The 12,523-nt window shown below is 40.7% G+C and overlaps 1 pseudogene; it reads left to right on the plus strand.

Annotated features, from left to right (window-relative positions):
- The first annotated feature begins 440 nt into the window (after positions 1–440).
- On the plus strand, positions 441–693 carry LOC109696878 (NADH dehydrogenase [ubiquinone] 1 alpha subcomplex subunit 3 pseudogene; annotated as a pseudogene).
- The last annotated feature ends 11,830 nt before the right edge of the window (positions 694–12,523 follow it).

Consider the following 12,523-nt stretch of genomic DNA (forward strand, 5'->3'; position numbering starts at 1 on the left):
ATTTCACAAAGCTAGAAGAAAGGGTTCAGAAAGTGCACCATAAAGAAATGACAAATATTTAAGGAAATAGATATATTTATCCCGATTTAAACACTACACGATGTATGCATATATCAAAACAGTACATGATACCCCATTAATATGTACAGCTTTCATGTTTTTTGCATCACTTAGAATAGAATAAAGTTTAAGGGGTGGTAGAGTGGCTCAAGTGGTAAGCTCCTGCCTGGCAAGAGCAAGCCCTGAATTGAAACTCCAGTACTGTCAAATAACATTTTTTAAAAGATTTAAAACAAAATAAAAACAAGCACATGTTTGAGACTGGGTAGGTTTGTTCGTGTCTATAATCCCAGCTACTCTGAGAATCTCTGACTAAGGTAAACCCAGGCAAAAGCATGAGACCCTATCTAAGAAAACCAAACTACGTCATCAAGACCAAGATGGCTGCGAGAATCACCATCTTCCTCGAGAATGTCTGGGCCAAGGAGCCAGGACTGGTTGTGTCCTTCACTATCTGGGCATTGCTTTAGTTATGCCTGTACTCAGCCCCTACACGAAGTACTCTGTCATGATTAACAAAGCCATGCCCTACACCTACCCAGTGCCCCCCGAAATGATGGGAACATACCTGACATACCTAGCCATCCTCAGGACCTCCAGGGCCCCAGCTTGGAGTGGATGAAGAAACTGTGAACATTTCTACTGACAGGAAGGAGGTCCCCCTCCCCTGTGGCCCCCAACAAAAATGTAAAAACCAAAATAATAATAATAATAAACTTAAAAGTAAAAAAGTCTGGATTGTGACTCAAGTGGTAGAGTGATTTTTTAGCAAGCTCGAGGCCCTGAATTCAAGCCCCAGTACTGCCAAAAATGAAAGTATGCATTCACATACACACAAACACACACACACACAAACTAAACATGTAATTACCAAATAACCCAGCAATTCAACTTCTAGGTACATTCCACCCAAGAGTTGAAAATATATATTTATATAACAATATGAGCACAAATATTCATAGAAATATTACCCCAAAGGAAAACAACCCTAATATTCATTAACAGATAAATAAGCAAAGTATAATTTCACATACAATGGAATATTATTAACCCATAGAAAATAATGGAGCCAGGCATGGTGTTCACTACTGTACTCCTAGCACACAGGAGGCTGAGGCAGGAGGATCACAAGTTGGAGGCTAGCCTGGAATAACAGGAAGACCTTGTCTCAAAAAAAAAAAAAAAAACAGTAAAGTACTGATACATGTTATGATAGTACTATGACATGTTTCATGAATGAATCTTGAAAACCTTATGCTAAGTGAAAGAAGCCAGCTTCAATATGCACACATTATATGATTCCATTTATGTATGAAGTATCCAGAATAGGCAAATCCAGAAATGAGTAAGCAGATTAGTAGTTGCCAATGATTTGAGGAACAAATGAAAGGGGCATGAATGCTAATGGGTACAGGATTTCTTGTGGGGATTATAAAATACTCTGGAATTAGTTGCAATGGTTGTGTAGCTTTGTGAACATGTTATAAGTCACTGAGTAGCACACTTTAAAAGACTGGATTTTATGGCATGTGACATATCTTAATTTCTAAACTAATAAAAGTTAGTTTAAAATAAATTTTAAAAATGCACTTAGGAGGCTGAGGCAACAGGATCGAAAGTTCAAGGCAAATCTGGTCTCTACAGCGAGTTCAAGGCTAACCTGGGCTATATAGTGAGACCCTGTCTCAAAACACGCAAAACAACAACAACAAAACCAAAACCAAAAAAGCAAAAAAAAAACACCTAAATTTCAAAGGCCAGCCCATTCATTAACTCTGTCAAACATTTGCCCAAGCATCTCTGAAGAACTAGGCATCGGCTTCAGTACTGGAGTTACACAGGACATGTGAAAGTCCCTGACTTCATGAAGGTGATGGGTTAGGTGAGAGGGCAAGGACTGACTGGAGTCATGCCCTGGATCAAGCCTGTGCATTGTAGAATGCCCTCTGGATCTGTACTCATAGAGAATATGGCACTACCTCTGCCATCACATACAGGGTACAAAATGAGGGACCCCATTTCTATGCCACACTTGTGAGTTATGCCAAGAGTTGGCACCTGCTTATCACACACTGATGGAAACCTCATTACTGGGGCACTAGCTCCACTCGCTTCAGACAGATCAACTACACTGGATCTTCACTTACCCTCTTGTGGCTTCCATGGTGCCTCACCACTGTTGCCATCGCTTCAGATTATATAGTGTTGCTGTTCCAGTCTGAGCATCCCCCTCTGGTCACAGCGGTGTGACCCTTGAATGAAAATTGTCACATATTTGGCTTTCTGGACCACTTACAGTTTGTCAATGGTGCATCTCTTGTAACAAAGCCTGCAAAGTTGCCCAACAGTGGACTGAGAGTCAAGATGTTAAGTAAGTCCCTACCATCCAGTCATCTGGATCTGTGAAGCTCTGAAAAGTCCTTCTTAAGTTTCATCTCACATAGGATTCAGAGTCTACCTCTCTCACTTGGTATCTCTCTGGCAGTTGGTCTTTGCAGTTGATACCTTTGTTATGTGTCAACTTGACAAGACTGAACTACATTTCTCAAAATTTCTATTGATCAGTTTTGGCTTGTGCTGACAGCAGGCTGAACATCCATCAGTGTCCTGGCCATAGCAACCTTGGTGAGGGGAAGGCCATCCTGCTGAACTCATGCATAGACTCCATTGTTTTCACTATGGCCAGGCCATCTCATGGTGGCCTCTTCCATGCACACTGTTCCCACTTGTACACCGGTTCAACTAAGCATGGGTATCACACCTGATTACATTTGTGAAAATTGATCATCTTGACTTATACAGAGAAGCATGTGAGTTAAATGAAGTTGTGACGGTACTCACCACCTCTGCATCTTTAAGTCTGCCATGATGACACCAAGGGATAGGGATGCCCCTGGGGGTTGGGAATTGCTTTTTGGTTTTGGCATCTTGGTGGTGGAGGCAGAGCCTCTACCTGGTCTTTTCCACCATAGTAGCCCTTTTTCCTTGGGTTAGGGGCGAAATGAGGGAACTCTCACTGGTCATGTACTGGTTTTGTGTATTTGAATTCAAACTGTGTAACTGCAAAACAACCAAGAGACTAATTCAGGGGCCTGCCTCACTCACTGTGAGGTGGACTCTGGCCCAAAGTCTATCTACTGACCTCATCAGTTCCTCTGTCTCCAGTGGACCATGGGACACTTTTGCTTCTATTGTGGCCAGTAGTGACCTCTAATGAATGAGCATGGGGTGTGAAAAAGACCAGAACCTGATTCCTGCCCATACTTTTTCCAAGGGCTTTTCTCTTGGAGGGAGGGGTTCTTTAAGCGCCTCAATCTAGATTGCTCATCTGTAAAATGAAGGTAAAAATGTTCGTCATTGCAAGTGTATGGAAAGATTACGCACGTCAAGCATTTCATACGTGCCTGGAACATAGCCCAACAACCATCAATACCATTTGCTTTTCCTCTTGGAAAGAGAATGCAAGCCTCAGTCACTACTATTACTTCATCAATATTTTAATAACTTACATTACACAGTGCTCTTGATTTTCCTAATTTACTTTCAAGTCTTTTACACCATTTAATTATTCATAATATTTCTTGGAAGTAGGCTGAGATTTTTTTTTAACCAGCGCTCAGAGAATACAAATGACTTGTCCCTTATTTTCAAATAATGGGCCATAAAATCAGATTTACATTTTAAACACATATGTGTACTTTTTACTCTAGTGTTTAATTTAGTAAATTATTATTTTAAAACATCAGTGAAGGTATAGAGAATTGTGTTCCAAACATAGCTACTAGGAGTAATTGGGAAAGCATTTCTAGAGAACAAAACAGTAAGACTTGAGAGACCTGGAAAAATAACAGTATCTTAACCCAGCAAGTCATAGTCTGGAAATTAATTACCAGGAAATATTCATCCATTTGTTCATTTGTTTGTTTGTTCATATATTCATTTATAGACCAGGTCTTGCTAAGTAGCCCAGGCTGGCCTCAAGCTTGCAATCCTCCTGCCTCAGTCTCTTGAGTGCTGGAATTACAAGTGTGCACCACCATGCCTGGCTCAGGAAATAATTTTTTATTGTTTTGCTGGGTGGGGATACATTGCAGCATTTAACAAAGGTTCTTACAATGTATCAAATATATCATACTTGAGTTCACCCCCTCCACTGATTTCTTTCATCCCCCCTCTCCTGATTCCTGGAACAGTTTCAACAGGTATCATTTTTGCATTTACATATATGTGGACACATCACTTGCACAATATTCATCCTCCTTTTCCAGCTACCTCCTCCCTCTCACCAATGCCAAACACTGCACCCCTTTCCTGGGGCAGAACATGTTCCATCTTTCTCCAACTTTGTAGAATTAAAACCATAAAAGATAAAAAGAGAAACATGGCATATTTGCTAATTTGAGATAAAGATAGAGAGATTTAGCAAAGAATTTTAAAATCAGCTGATTTAACTACATAGGTTGCATCACACATGGTTTGTAGGTATGTGGAAAGGAACTTCTGAAATTATTTTACAATGTAAGATTGATTCAATAGGTTTTGTTACACCAGTGCAGTAGGATACAGTACAGTCATTACAACAAAAGCTGTTAACAGGATATTGCAGTTGATCCTACATACTCATGGCTCCCACATCCCTGATACAGGCAACTACAGTATAAAAATATTTGGAAAAGACTGCATCTATACTGAACACGTACAGATTTTACTTGTCATTATTCCTTAAGCAGCACAGTAGAACAACTATTCACACAGCGTTTATATTGTATTAGATATTATAAGTAATTTAAAGATGATTTAAGGTATACAAGAGTGTTGTAAATACTATGCTTTTATTTTTTGTGGTTCTGAGATTTGAACTCAGGGCTTTGTGCTTGCTAGGCAGGCAGTCTAGAAATTGAGCCACACCTCCAGCCCTACTATGCCATTTTATATAAGGGATTTGGGCATCTACAGATATTGGTATCCTTTGAGGGGGGAGGACTTGGAACCAATCTCCACAGACATTAAGGGACAAGTCACTGTACTTAGCAATGTAATACTTACTCTCAATTTCATTGAGATTTCTTTTTAAGCAAGAATAGTCAAAACATTTTTGATAAAGAACAATGAAGGAGCATCTACCTTTCTCACATCAGAACATTTTGTGGAGTACAGTAATTAGAATAAGGTGGTGTCATCACAGGACCAGAAAACAGATCCATGGAAAAGAATGGATGTCCAGGTCTGGGGGGCGGGGAGGGGGCTTACACATGCAGATGTAACCTATGAGAACACTTCGAATCAGTAGTAAAGGAGCTAACTCTTCAATAATAGTGTTGGGACAATTAATTTTTTTGAAAAAGAATGACCCAGATAGATTAAAGAGCTGAATAAGAAACAGTAAGTATACTGGAAGAAAACATAGGAGAGTTGTTTATTTCAGCAAGGCAAGAAAATATACTTTAATGCAAACATAAGATGCAACAGAAAAAGATGGATAAGCTTGTGTGTATCAACATTTAAAACTTTTGCCATCAAGTTTACAAAGCAAAAGACTGACCGGGAGGTAGCATTGTATAAGAGATAAACAGTCCAGATGTCCCACAACTGATGAATGGGTTAAGAAAATGTGGTATCTATATCTATGTATATCTATCTATCTATCTATCTATCTATCTATCTATCTATCTATCTATGTACACAATAGAGTATTACTCAGTCATAAAGAAGAATGAAATTATGTTGTTTACAGGTAAATAGAAGGAACTGGAGATCATCATGTTAAGCAAAGTATGCCAGCCTCAGAAGGACAAAGGACAAAGGTTGCATATTTTCCCTCATATATGGAAGCTAGCCCTAAAAGCTAGACTTACATATATGTGTATGTATATATATGTATATATACATATATATATGAATGTGTGTGTGTGTGTGTGTGTGTGTGTGTGTGTGTGTGTGTGTGTGTGTAAGAGAGAGAGAAAGAGAGAGAGAGAGAGAGGGAGAATATGACTAATAGTGGGTCTATCCAAGGTAACTTAGGGAAGCAAGAGGGGAAAAAGAGAATAATAGAGAGTGAATAATATTGCATGTGTATGAAGATGACATAATAAAATGCACTGTAAGCTGTTGAATATTAGGAGAGCAGGGCAATAGAGAAAGAGTAAGTAATGGGGGATTAATCAGAGAAAAGTATGATCTATACACGGGTGAACTCCCTTAAATAATTGATATACATTTAAAATAATGAAGGATAGGAAGATAAAACAGGTCCTGTCCAGAGGTGGGTACCAGTGGAAGAGGAGGGGAGGGTAAAGAGAGGGTGAAGGAAGGCGAATATGGTTGGTATACTACTTTGTATACATGTATGAAAATTGGACAATGAAACCTGTTGAAAGGAGGTAGGGGGAATTAGGGTGAATGATGGAGAGGGTGAATTTACTTAAGATACATTGTAAGCACATATGCAAATGTCACAATGACCTCCCTTTGTATAACTAATATATGCTAATAAAAATAAATTTGAAAAAGCAAGATAAAAATAAACTCAGACTATATATAGAGCAATCCTATAAATTAAAGACCAGGAAGGTCACCATTTAAGGCCAGCCTGGGCAAATAGTTTGAGAGAATCTATCTTGAAAATACCCAACACGAAGTGGTTTAAGTAGTAGAGTGCCTGCGTAGCAAGCTTGAAGCCCTGAGTTCAAACCCCAGTACCACCAAATAAACAAACAAACAAACAAGTAAGTGGTGAAGGACTTGACCATGAAGATGATTGGTGGAAGAGGCAGTCTTCATTTTGTACCCTTTTCTTTACCAATTTTCAGTTGTTTGGGATTTCATAATTACCTTGCATTCAAGCAGTGCATGAGATAAACACATAGCATCGAAAAGACCTCTGGAGCTAAACTTAGGCTAAGTGAGGGTGTTTTCTGACGTGGAAGGGCACATGGAATTCTGTGGGATGCTTTTTCCCCTTCCTGAGAGGTGGCGCTGTCCATGTACACCAGAGGCTTCCCGCTGGTAACTGCTATAGGGAAAGAACTGCATGCCTTTGTTGGAAACCCTAAAGTCAAGTCTCATTTATTAAGTGTGCTTTGGGGCAAAGTTTTATAGTGAAAAAAAGGTACTTGTGGTATAACATTCATTAATCATTAACTGAATAATCATTATGTGCAGATAAGTTCATATCCCTAAGATTTTAATGGTCTAGAGATACAGTTTATTCTTTGTAACTCTTAAGTTGGACACTGGCTACAAGATGTTTATTATATTTTTAAAAAATAACAAAATAAGTAAAAGCAGATCACATCTATGATAGCAATGAAAATGTATTATAGAAAATACATTTTGATTGATTCCAGGCTAAAGCCTTGACATATAAGAAGATGTGGTGGTTTGCCCTGTAATCCCAGCACTTCGGAGGCTGAAGCAGGAAGATCTTAAGTTCTAGGTTAGCCTGGGCTCTACAGTGAGACCCTTTCCCAAAACAAAACAAAGCAAATAATCAAAACCTGAAGGAATTAGTAAAATTAAAACCTGATGTTAAGGAAACAGGAAATAAAAACAAAGTAAAAATAGTTGGAAAGATTAATCTTAAATTGCTTCTTTCAGAAAAAATATATGTGTGCCCTTCAAGAGCTTCATTAAGCAGAAAGAAAAAGGTTAAAAACATGCATTTAAAAATTAGAAAGAGGGTTGGAGGCATGGCTCAAGTGGTAGAGTGCCTGCCTTGCAGGTGCAAAGCCCTCAGTTCAAACCCCACACTTCTACTGTGGAACTAAGACATGCCACTCTATTAAAAATATTTCCTTCTGGGCATGGTGTCAAATGCCTGTACTCGCCAGCATTCGGGAGGCAGAGGCAGGAGAGTTCAAGGTCATCCTGGGCTACATGCAGTCAGACCCTGTCCCAAAACAACACACACAGACACAGACACACACACACACACACACACACACACACACACACACACACACGACACATTTCCTGCTAAACTTTAAGGATCATATTTGACACAAGAAGTAGAAACTGGGTGCCCTAATTACTATGGGAAATTTTGGAAAGATGATTAAGGAATGTACTCAGAATACTCATTATACCCTGACCCAGATTATTTCCCTATTATTGACATTTTGCCTCATTTGTTTATTGCTTGTTCTCTCTGTCTCCATCTCTCTGTGTTTTTTGTTTTGTTTTGTTTTGTAGGTGGTACTGGGGTTTGAACTGAGGGCTTCACATTTGCTAGGAAGGCGCTCTACCACTTGACCCATTCCATCAACCCTGTTTTGAATTGGGTACTTTCAAGATAGGGTCTCTCGAACTATTTGCCCAAGGCTGGCTTTGAATAGTGATTCTCCTGTTCTCTGCTTTCTAAGTAACAAGGATTACAGGTGTGAGCCACTGGCGCCCACCGACCTCTCTGTTAGCATCTGTTTTCTCTGAACAATTTGAGACTAAGTTGCGAACATCATGTCCTTTACTACTGATGCAATATGAAGTACACTAGTGAGGGAGCTTCTGTCACAGATGAGATACTCAGTGGTGAAGGGCCTGGGAGTGGAGGGATGGCAGCCTAGTGGACCTCCTAATGTAAATGAGAGTGACAACACTCTGCAGTAGCAGAGGCAGGTGGAAGTACTTAATCACCAGAGACAAGGCAGACATAATTACTGGAAGGGACAGCAAGCCCAGAGTGGCAGCGAGGGTGCCATGACATACAGATATCTATGGTGATGGCTGATGAGTCACAGCATTCCCTGGAGGAGAGATAAAAGGAAAGTTGACTAAAGCATTATTTGACAGCATAATCAGAAAAATGAAGAGCAGGGCAGCAAAGTATTCAACACAATGGGAATCACAAGACCTTATTCAGTTTCTTCATCCCAGTCAGTTCTGAAACTCAAACACGTTGACAGGACAACCAGTTCCCTCTGAGGAGGGACTCAACAATGCCATTGAAAATACATACAATAGATATCCCACTAGTGTTTCCTTAAGGAGACCTATGGCCATGCTCTAGAGTAGCTATCTGCCACAGAAAGGGGAATGTCTGGATTTCTCAAGGGCTATGGAATACTGGGTTCTGATGTGACACTGATAATGGAGAATCTGAAGTGCAGTCATGGCTCCCCACCCAGAGGAGGCTAATGGAGGCAAAATAATGAAACCGGATTTTAGATTCCAGGCCCAAACTCCTGGGTTTGCACATGTCAGCTCTGGTTACTTGCCCCTTATGCCAAATAAATAGACAGTAACAGTGAAGGGCAGAGAAAGGAGATTTATTAGCTGGCCTGGGACATACTGTGGGAAGAAGCAGAGTAAGCACTCAGCCATCTTCAGCCATCTTCAGCCATCTTCAGCCATCTTTTACAGCATCTGTATCTTTAAATAGACAAAGAATTAGAGCAGGGGACAAAAGGTATACATAGTTAAACAGTACCCATCACAGGTGGGTTCCAGTGGTTGAGTGGGGCCTGGTTGACCATTATCTCTGTTCTGGTTCTTTGATGGTTCCGGAGAAGTTTTTACCACTGTCTCCACTTGCAGGGAGCAATCTGCTTCCCAAGATATGATTGCTTCTGCTCCAAGGTGCAGCCTCATCATTGTAGGTAACTGTCATCATTTGGATGGGTGGTCTGTCTTACATATCTCTGTTGTTCCTTAGAGGAGGTTTTTAGTCCCTTGCCATATGATATCAGTCCATCCCTGATCTTCCTTGATTCCAAAGTGGCTGCAGGAAGAATGGCTCAGAGCAAAGGACAATAGGAACAAAATGGAGCTGGAAATGCCAAGCTTTTTGGCTGTTTTTAGTCAACTTGTGGGCCCAAGTAAGTAAGTGCTTTTCAGCAAAAGCAGTTTAAGAACCTCTTACAGTAATAAGTAGAGTCCTTCTTCATATTTGCTGGTCTAGTGGCTCCATCTTGCAGTTATTTCTCAATCTCCTAATTGGCATAGATATAGTTACCAGTCAACAGAACTTGAATATTGGTTGTCTCACCACTTATGTTAGGACAATCCAAGCATCAAATGTTAATACAATAAATTAAAAGCAATCCCACACTTGGGGAAGAATTGCAAAGATGATCACTTTCATCAAAGACTAAAGATGCAAGGATATTCTGCCAGGTATGGAGGGGGGAGGAGAGGAAGGGGGCGGAGTGGGTGGTAAGGGAGGGGGTGGGGGCAGGGGGGAGAAATGACCCAAGCATTGTATGCACAAATGAATAATAAAACAATAAATAAAAAAAAATAAAGATGCAAGGATAGAGATTCCTATCATATCCTCATTTGGGTCATATGTACAAAACCCATATAGATTGTGGCAGATGACAGTGGACTTCCATCAGCTAACTAAGTGATAACTGCAGTTGTAGCTGCAGGACTGGATTTCTACCTGAATGGATCCATACAATCTTTGGCATTTGGTGTACAGCTATTGAGCCAGTAAACACGTTTCTTTTCAGTCCTAATCAGTAAAGAGATTCAAAGTTACTTTGTTTATATGTGGAAGAACACAGCTGAATAGATCTATTGTCTTGCCCCAATGTGATGTCAACTCTGCTCCTCCTTATCATAGTATAATCCATAGGAACCTTAACCATCTTGACAAGCTACAGAACACTATGTTAATTGGACTTGGTTAAACAAACCATAACAAGTAGTCTGAATGCCCAAATGACAGCTGTGGGAGATAAAACTCCCTTCCCCTAAAGTTTAGAGTGTTGCCATAGTGATGAAATTTGAGGAGATCCACTGGGACAGCATGCTGACCCTCAAGCAGCTCCTACTGCTAAGAAAGAGCCATAGTATTTATTGGAACTCCTTGGATTTGGGGGTGTCATATGCTTGTTTGGCAATACAGCCTTGGACTCACCTATTTCTTAGTTCAAATCATGCTCAAAGCAAGGGGAGACTGTAGCAGATTTAGGGGGTGGGGCAAGCTATCCTGTTTCTTGGCTTCTATGCCAGCAGGTCCAATGGTGCCAGTGTATATCCATGGTAGGTAAAGATGCCATATAGAGTCTCTGGGAGGCCCAGTTCAAGTGGCAGGATAGAACCCTGGAAATCTGGAACAAGGATATGTCTTCTAAAACAGACAATCATTTGTCCTTCATTTGAAAAGTAGCTTCTGTCATGCCATTAGGCCCTAAAAGACACTTTGAAATTGACCATGAGCCAACAGGTGACTTTGCAACTAGAGCTGCCTTTCAAACATGATGGAAATGGTCATTGGGAGTAGGTGCAGAAACAGGCAGTTAAACAAATATAAGGCCAAGATCTCAATGTCTTCCTCCTGTCTTGCGTTAGAGCCATTCTTTCAGCTCATGCCTATGACCTCAGATGGGTCTGAAGGATGAAGTGGAGAAGGGAGAATCTTGGGCCTAGTTGGAAAGAGCCAATAGACTTGTATTATTGTCCTGCTGGAGGCAGTCCTCATGTTTCTTGTCAACAATATAAAATTGCATTTAGAGCAGGGTTCTACCCAAAGATAAAAATTAGCCCAGGAAGAAAGGTTAAATATTCTTCTAGAGGAAGTTGGGTAACTCTGTGGCAGTTAAATGTGACTGTTGGACTCATGTTAATGTCTCAGGAAAGGTTAAGTGTGGGAAGCTGCTAGAAGAGTGGCTTAAGTGGTAGAGCTCTTGCCTAGGAAGCATGAGGCCTGAGTTCAAACCCTAGTACTGCTCAAAAAAAAGCTGGGTAGCCAGGTACTGGTGGCTCATGCCTGCAATCCTAGCTACTCAGGAGGCAGAGGTCAGGAGGACTGAAGCCAGCCTGGGCAAATAGTTCATGAGACCCTATCTTGAAAAAACTCATCATAAAAAAGGGCTGGCGGAGTAGCTCAAGGTGTAGGCCCTGAGTTCAAACCCCAGTACCAAAAAACAAAAGAAAGAAAAAAAAGAAGAAGGCTGGGTGCCTGTCATCCTAACTACTCAGGAGACAGAGATCAGAAGGATCGTGGTTTGAAGCCAGTCCCAGGCAAATAGTTTGCAAGACCCTATTTCAAAAAAATCCAGCATAAAACAGGGCTGGTGGTGTGGCTCAAGCTGGTAGAGTACATATCTAGTAAGCATAAGGCCCTGAATTCAAATGCCAGTACCACCAAATTAAAAAAAAAAAAATATATATATATATATATATATGTATATATATGGGAAGCCTTAGAGGCTGAGGGTCAAGGACTCCTGGGATGCAAGAGATGGAAAGAGGAGAGAAGGAGGGGACTTTCAGGGACAACAAGTAGGAATGCAGGAAGAGCCTAGAGGTCCCTGCATTCCTATCCCTAGTTTTAAGTAAGAAACAGAAGCTTTCCCACGGGTTGGGAAAAAGTTCTAAATGCAAACACTGAAGGATGACATCAGGCCTCAGGGAAGGGGAGAAAGTTGAGTCTTGAGAGAGAGGCTGAAAGGCTTGTGGAAGTAACCCTCCTTCATTGTTGTCAGGGTCTCCTGCCCTAGTCAATCCTGGTGGGGGAAAA

The sequence above is a fragment of the Castor canadensis genome, chromosome 12 (assembly GCF_047511655.1).
Source record: "Castor canadensis chromosome 12, mCasCan1.hap1v2, whole genome shotgun sequence".
Lineage (NCBI taxonomy): Eukaryota > Metazoa > Chordata > Mammalia > Rodentia > Castoridae > Castor > Castor canadensis.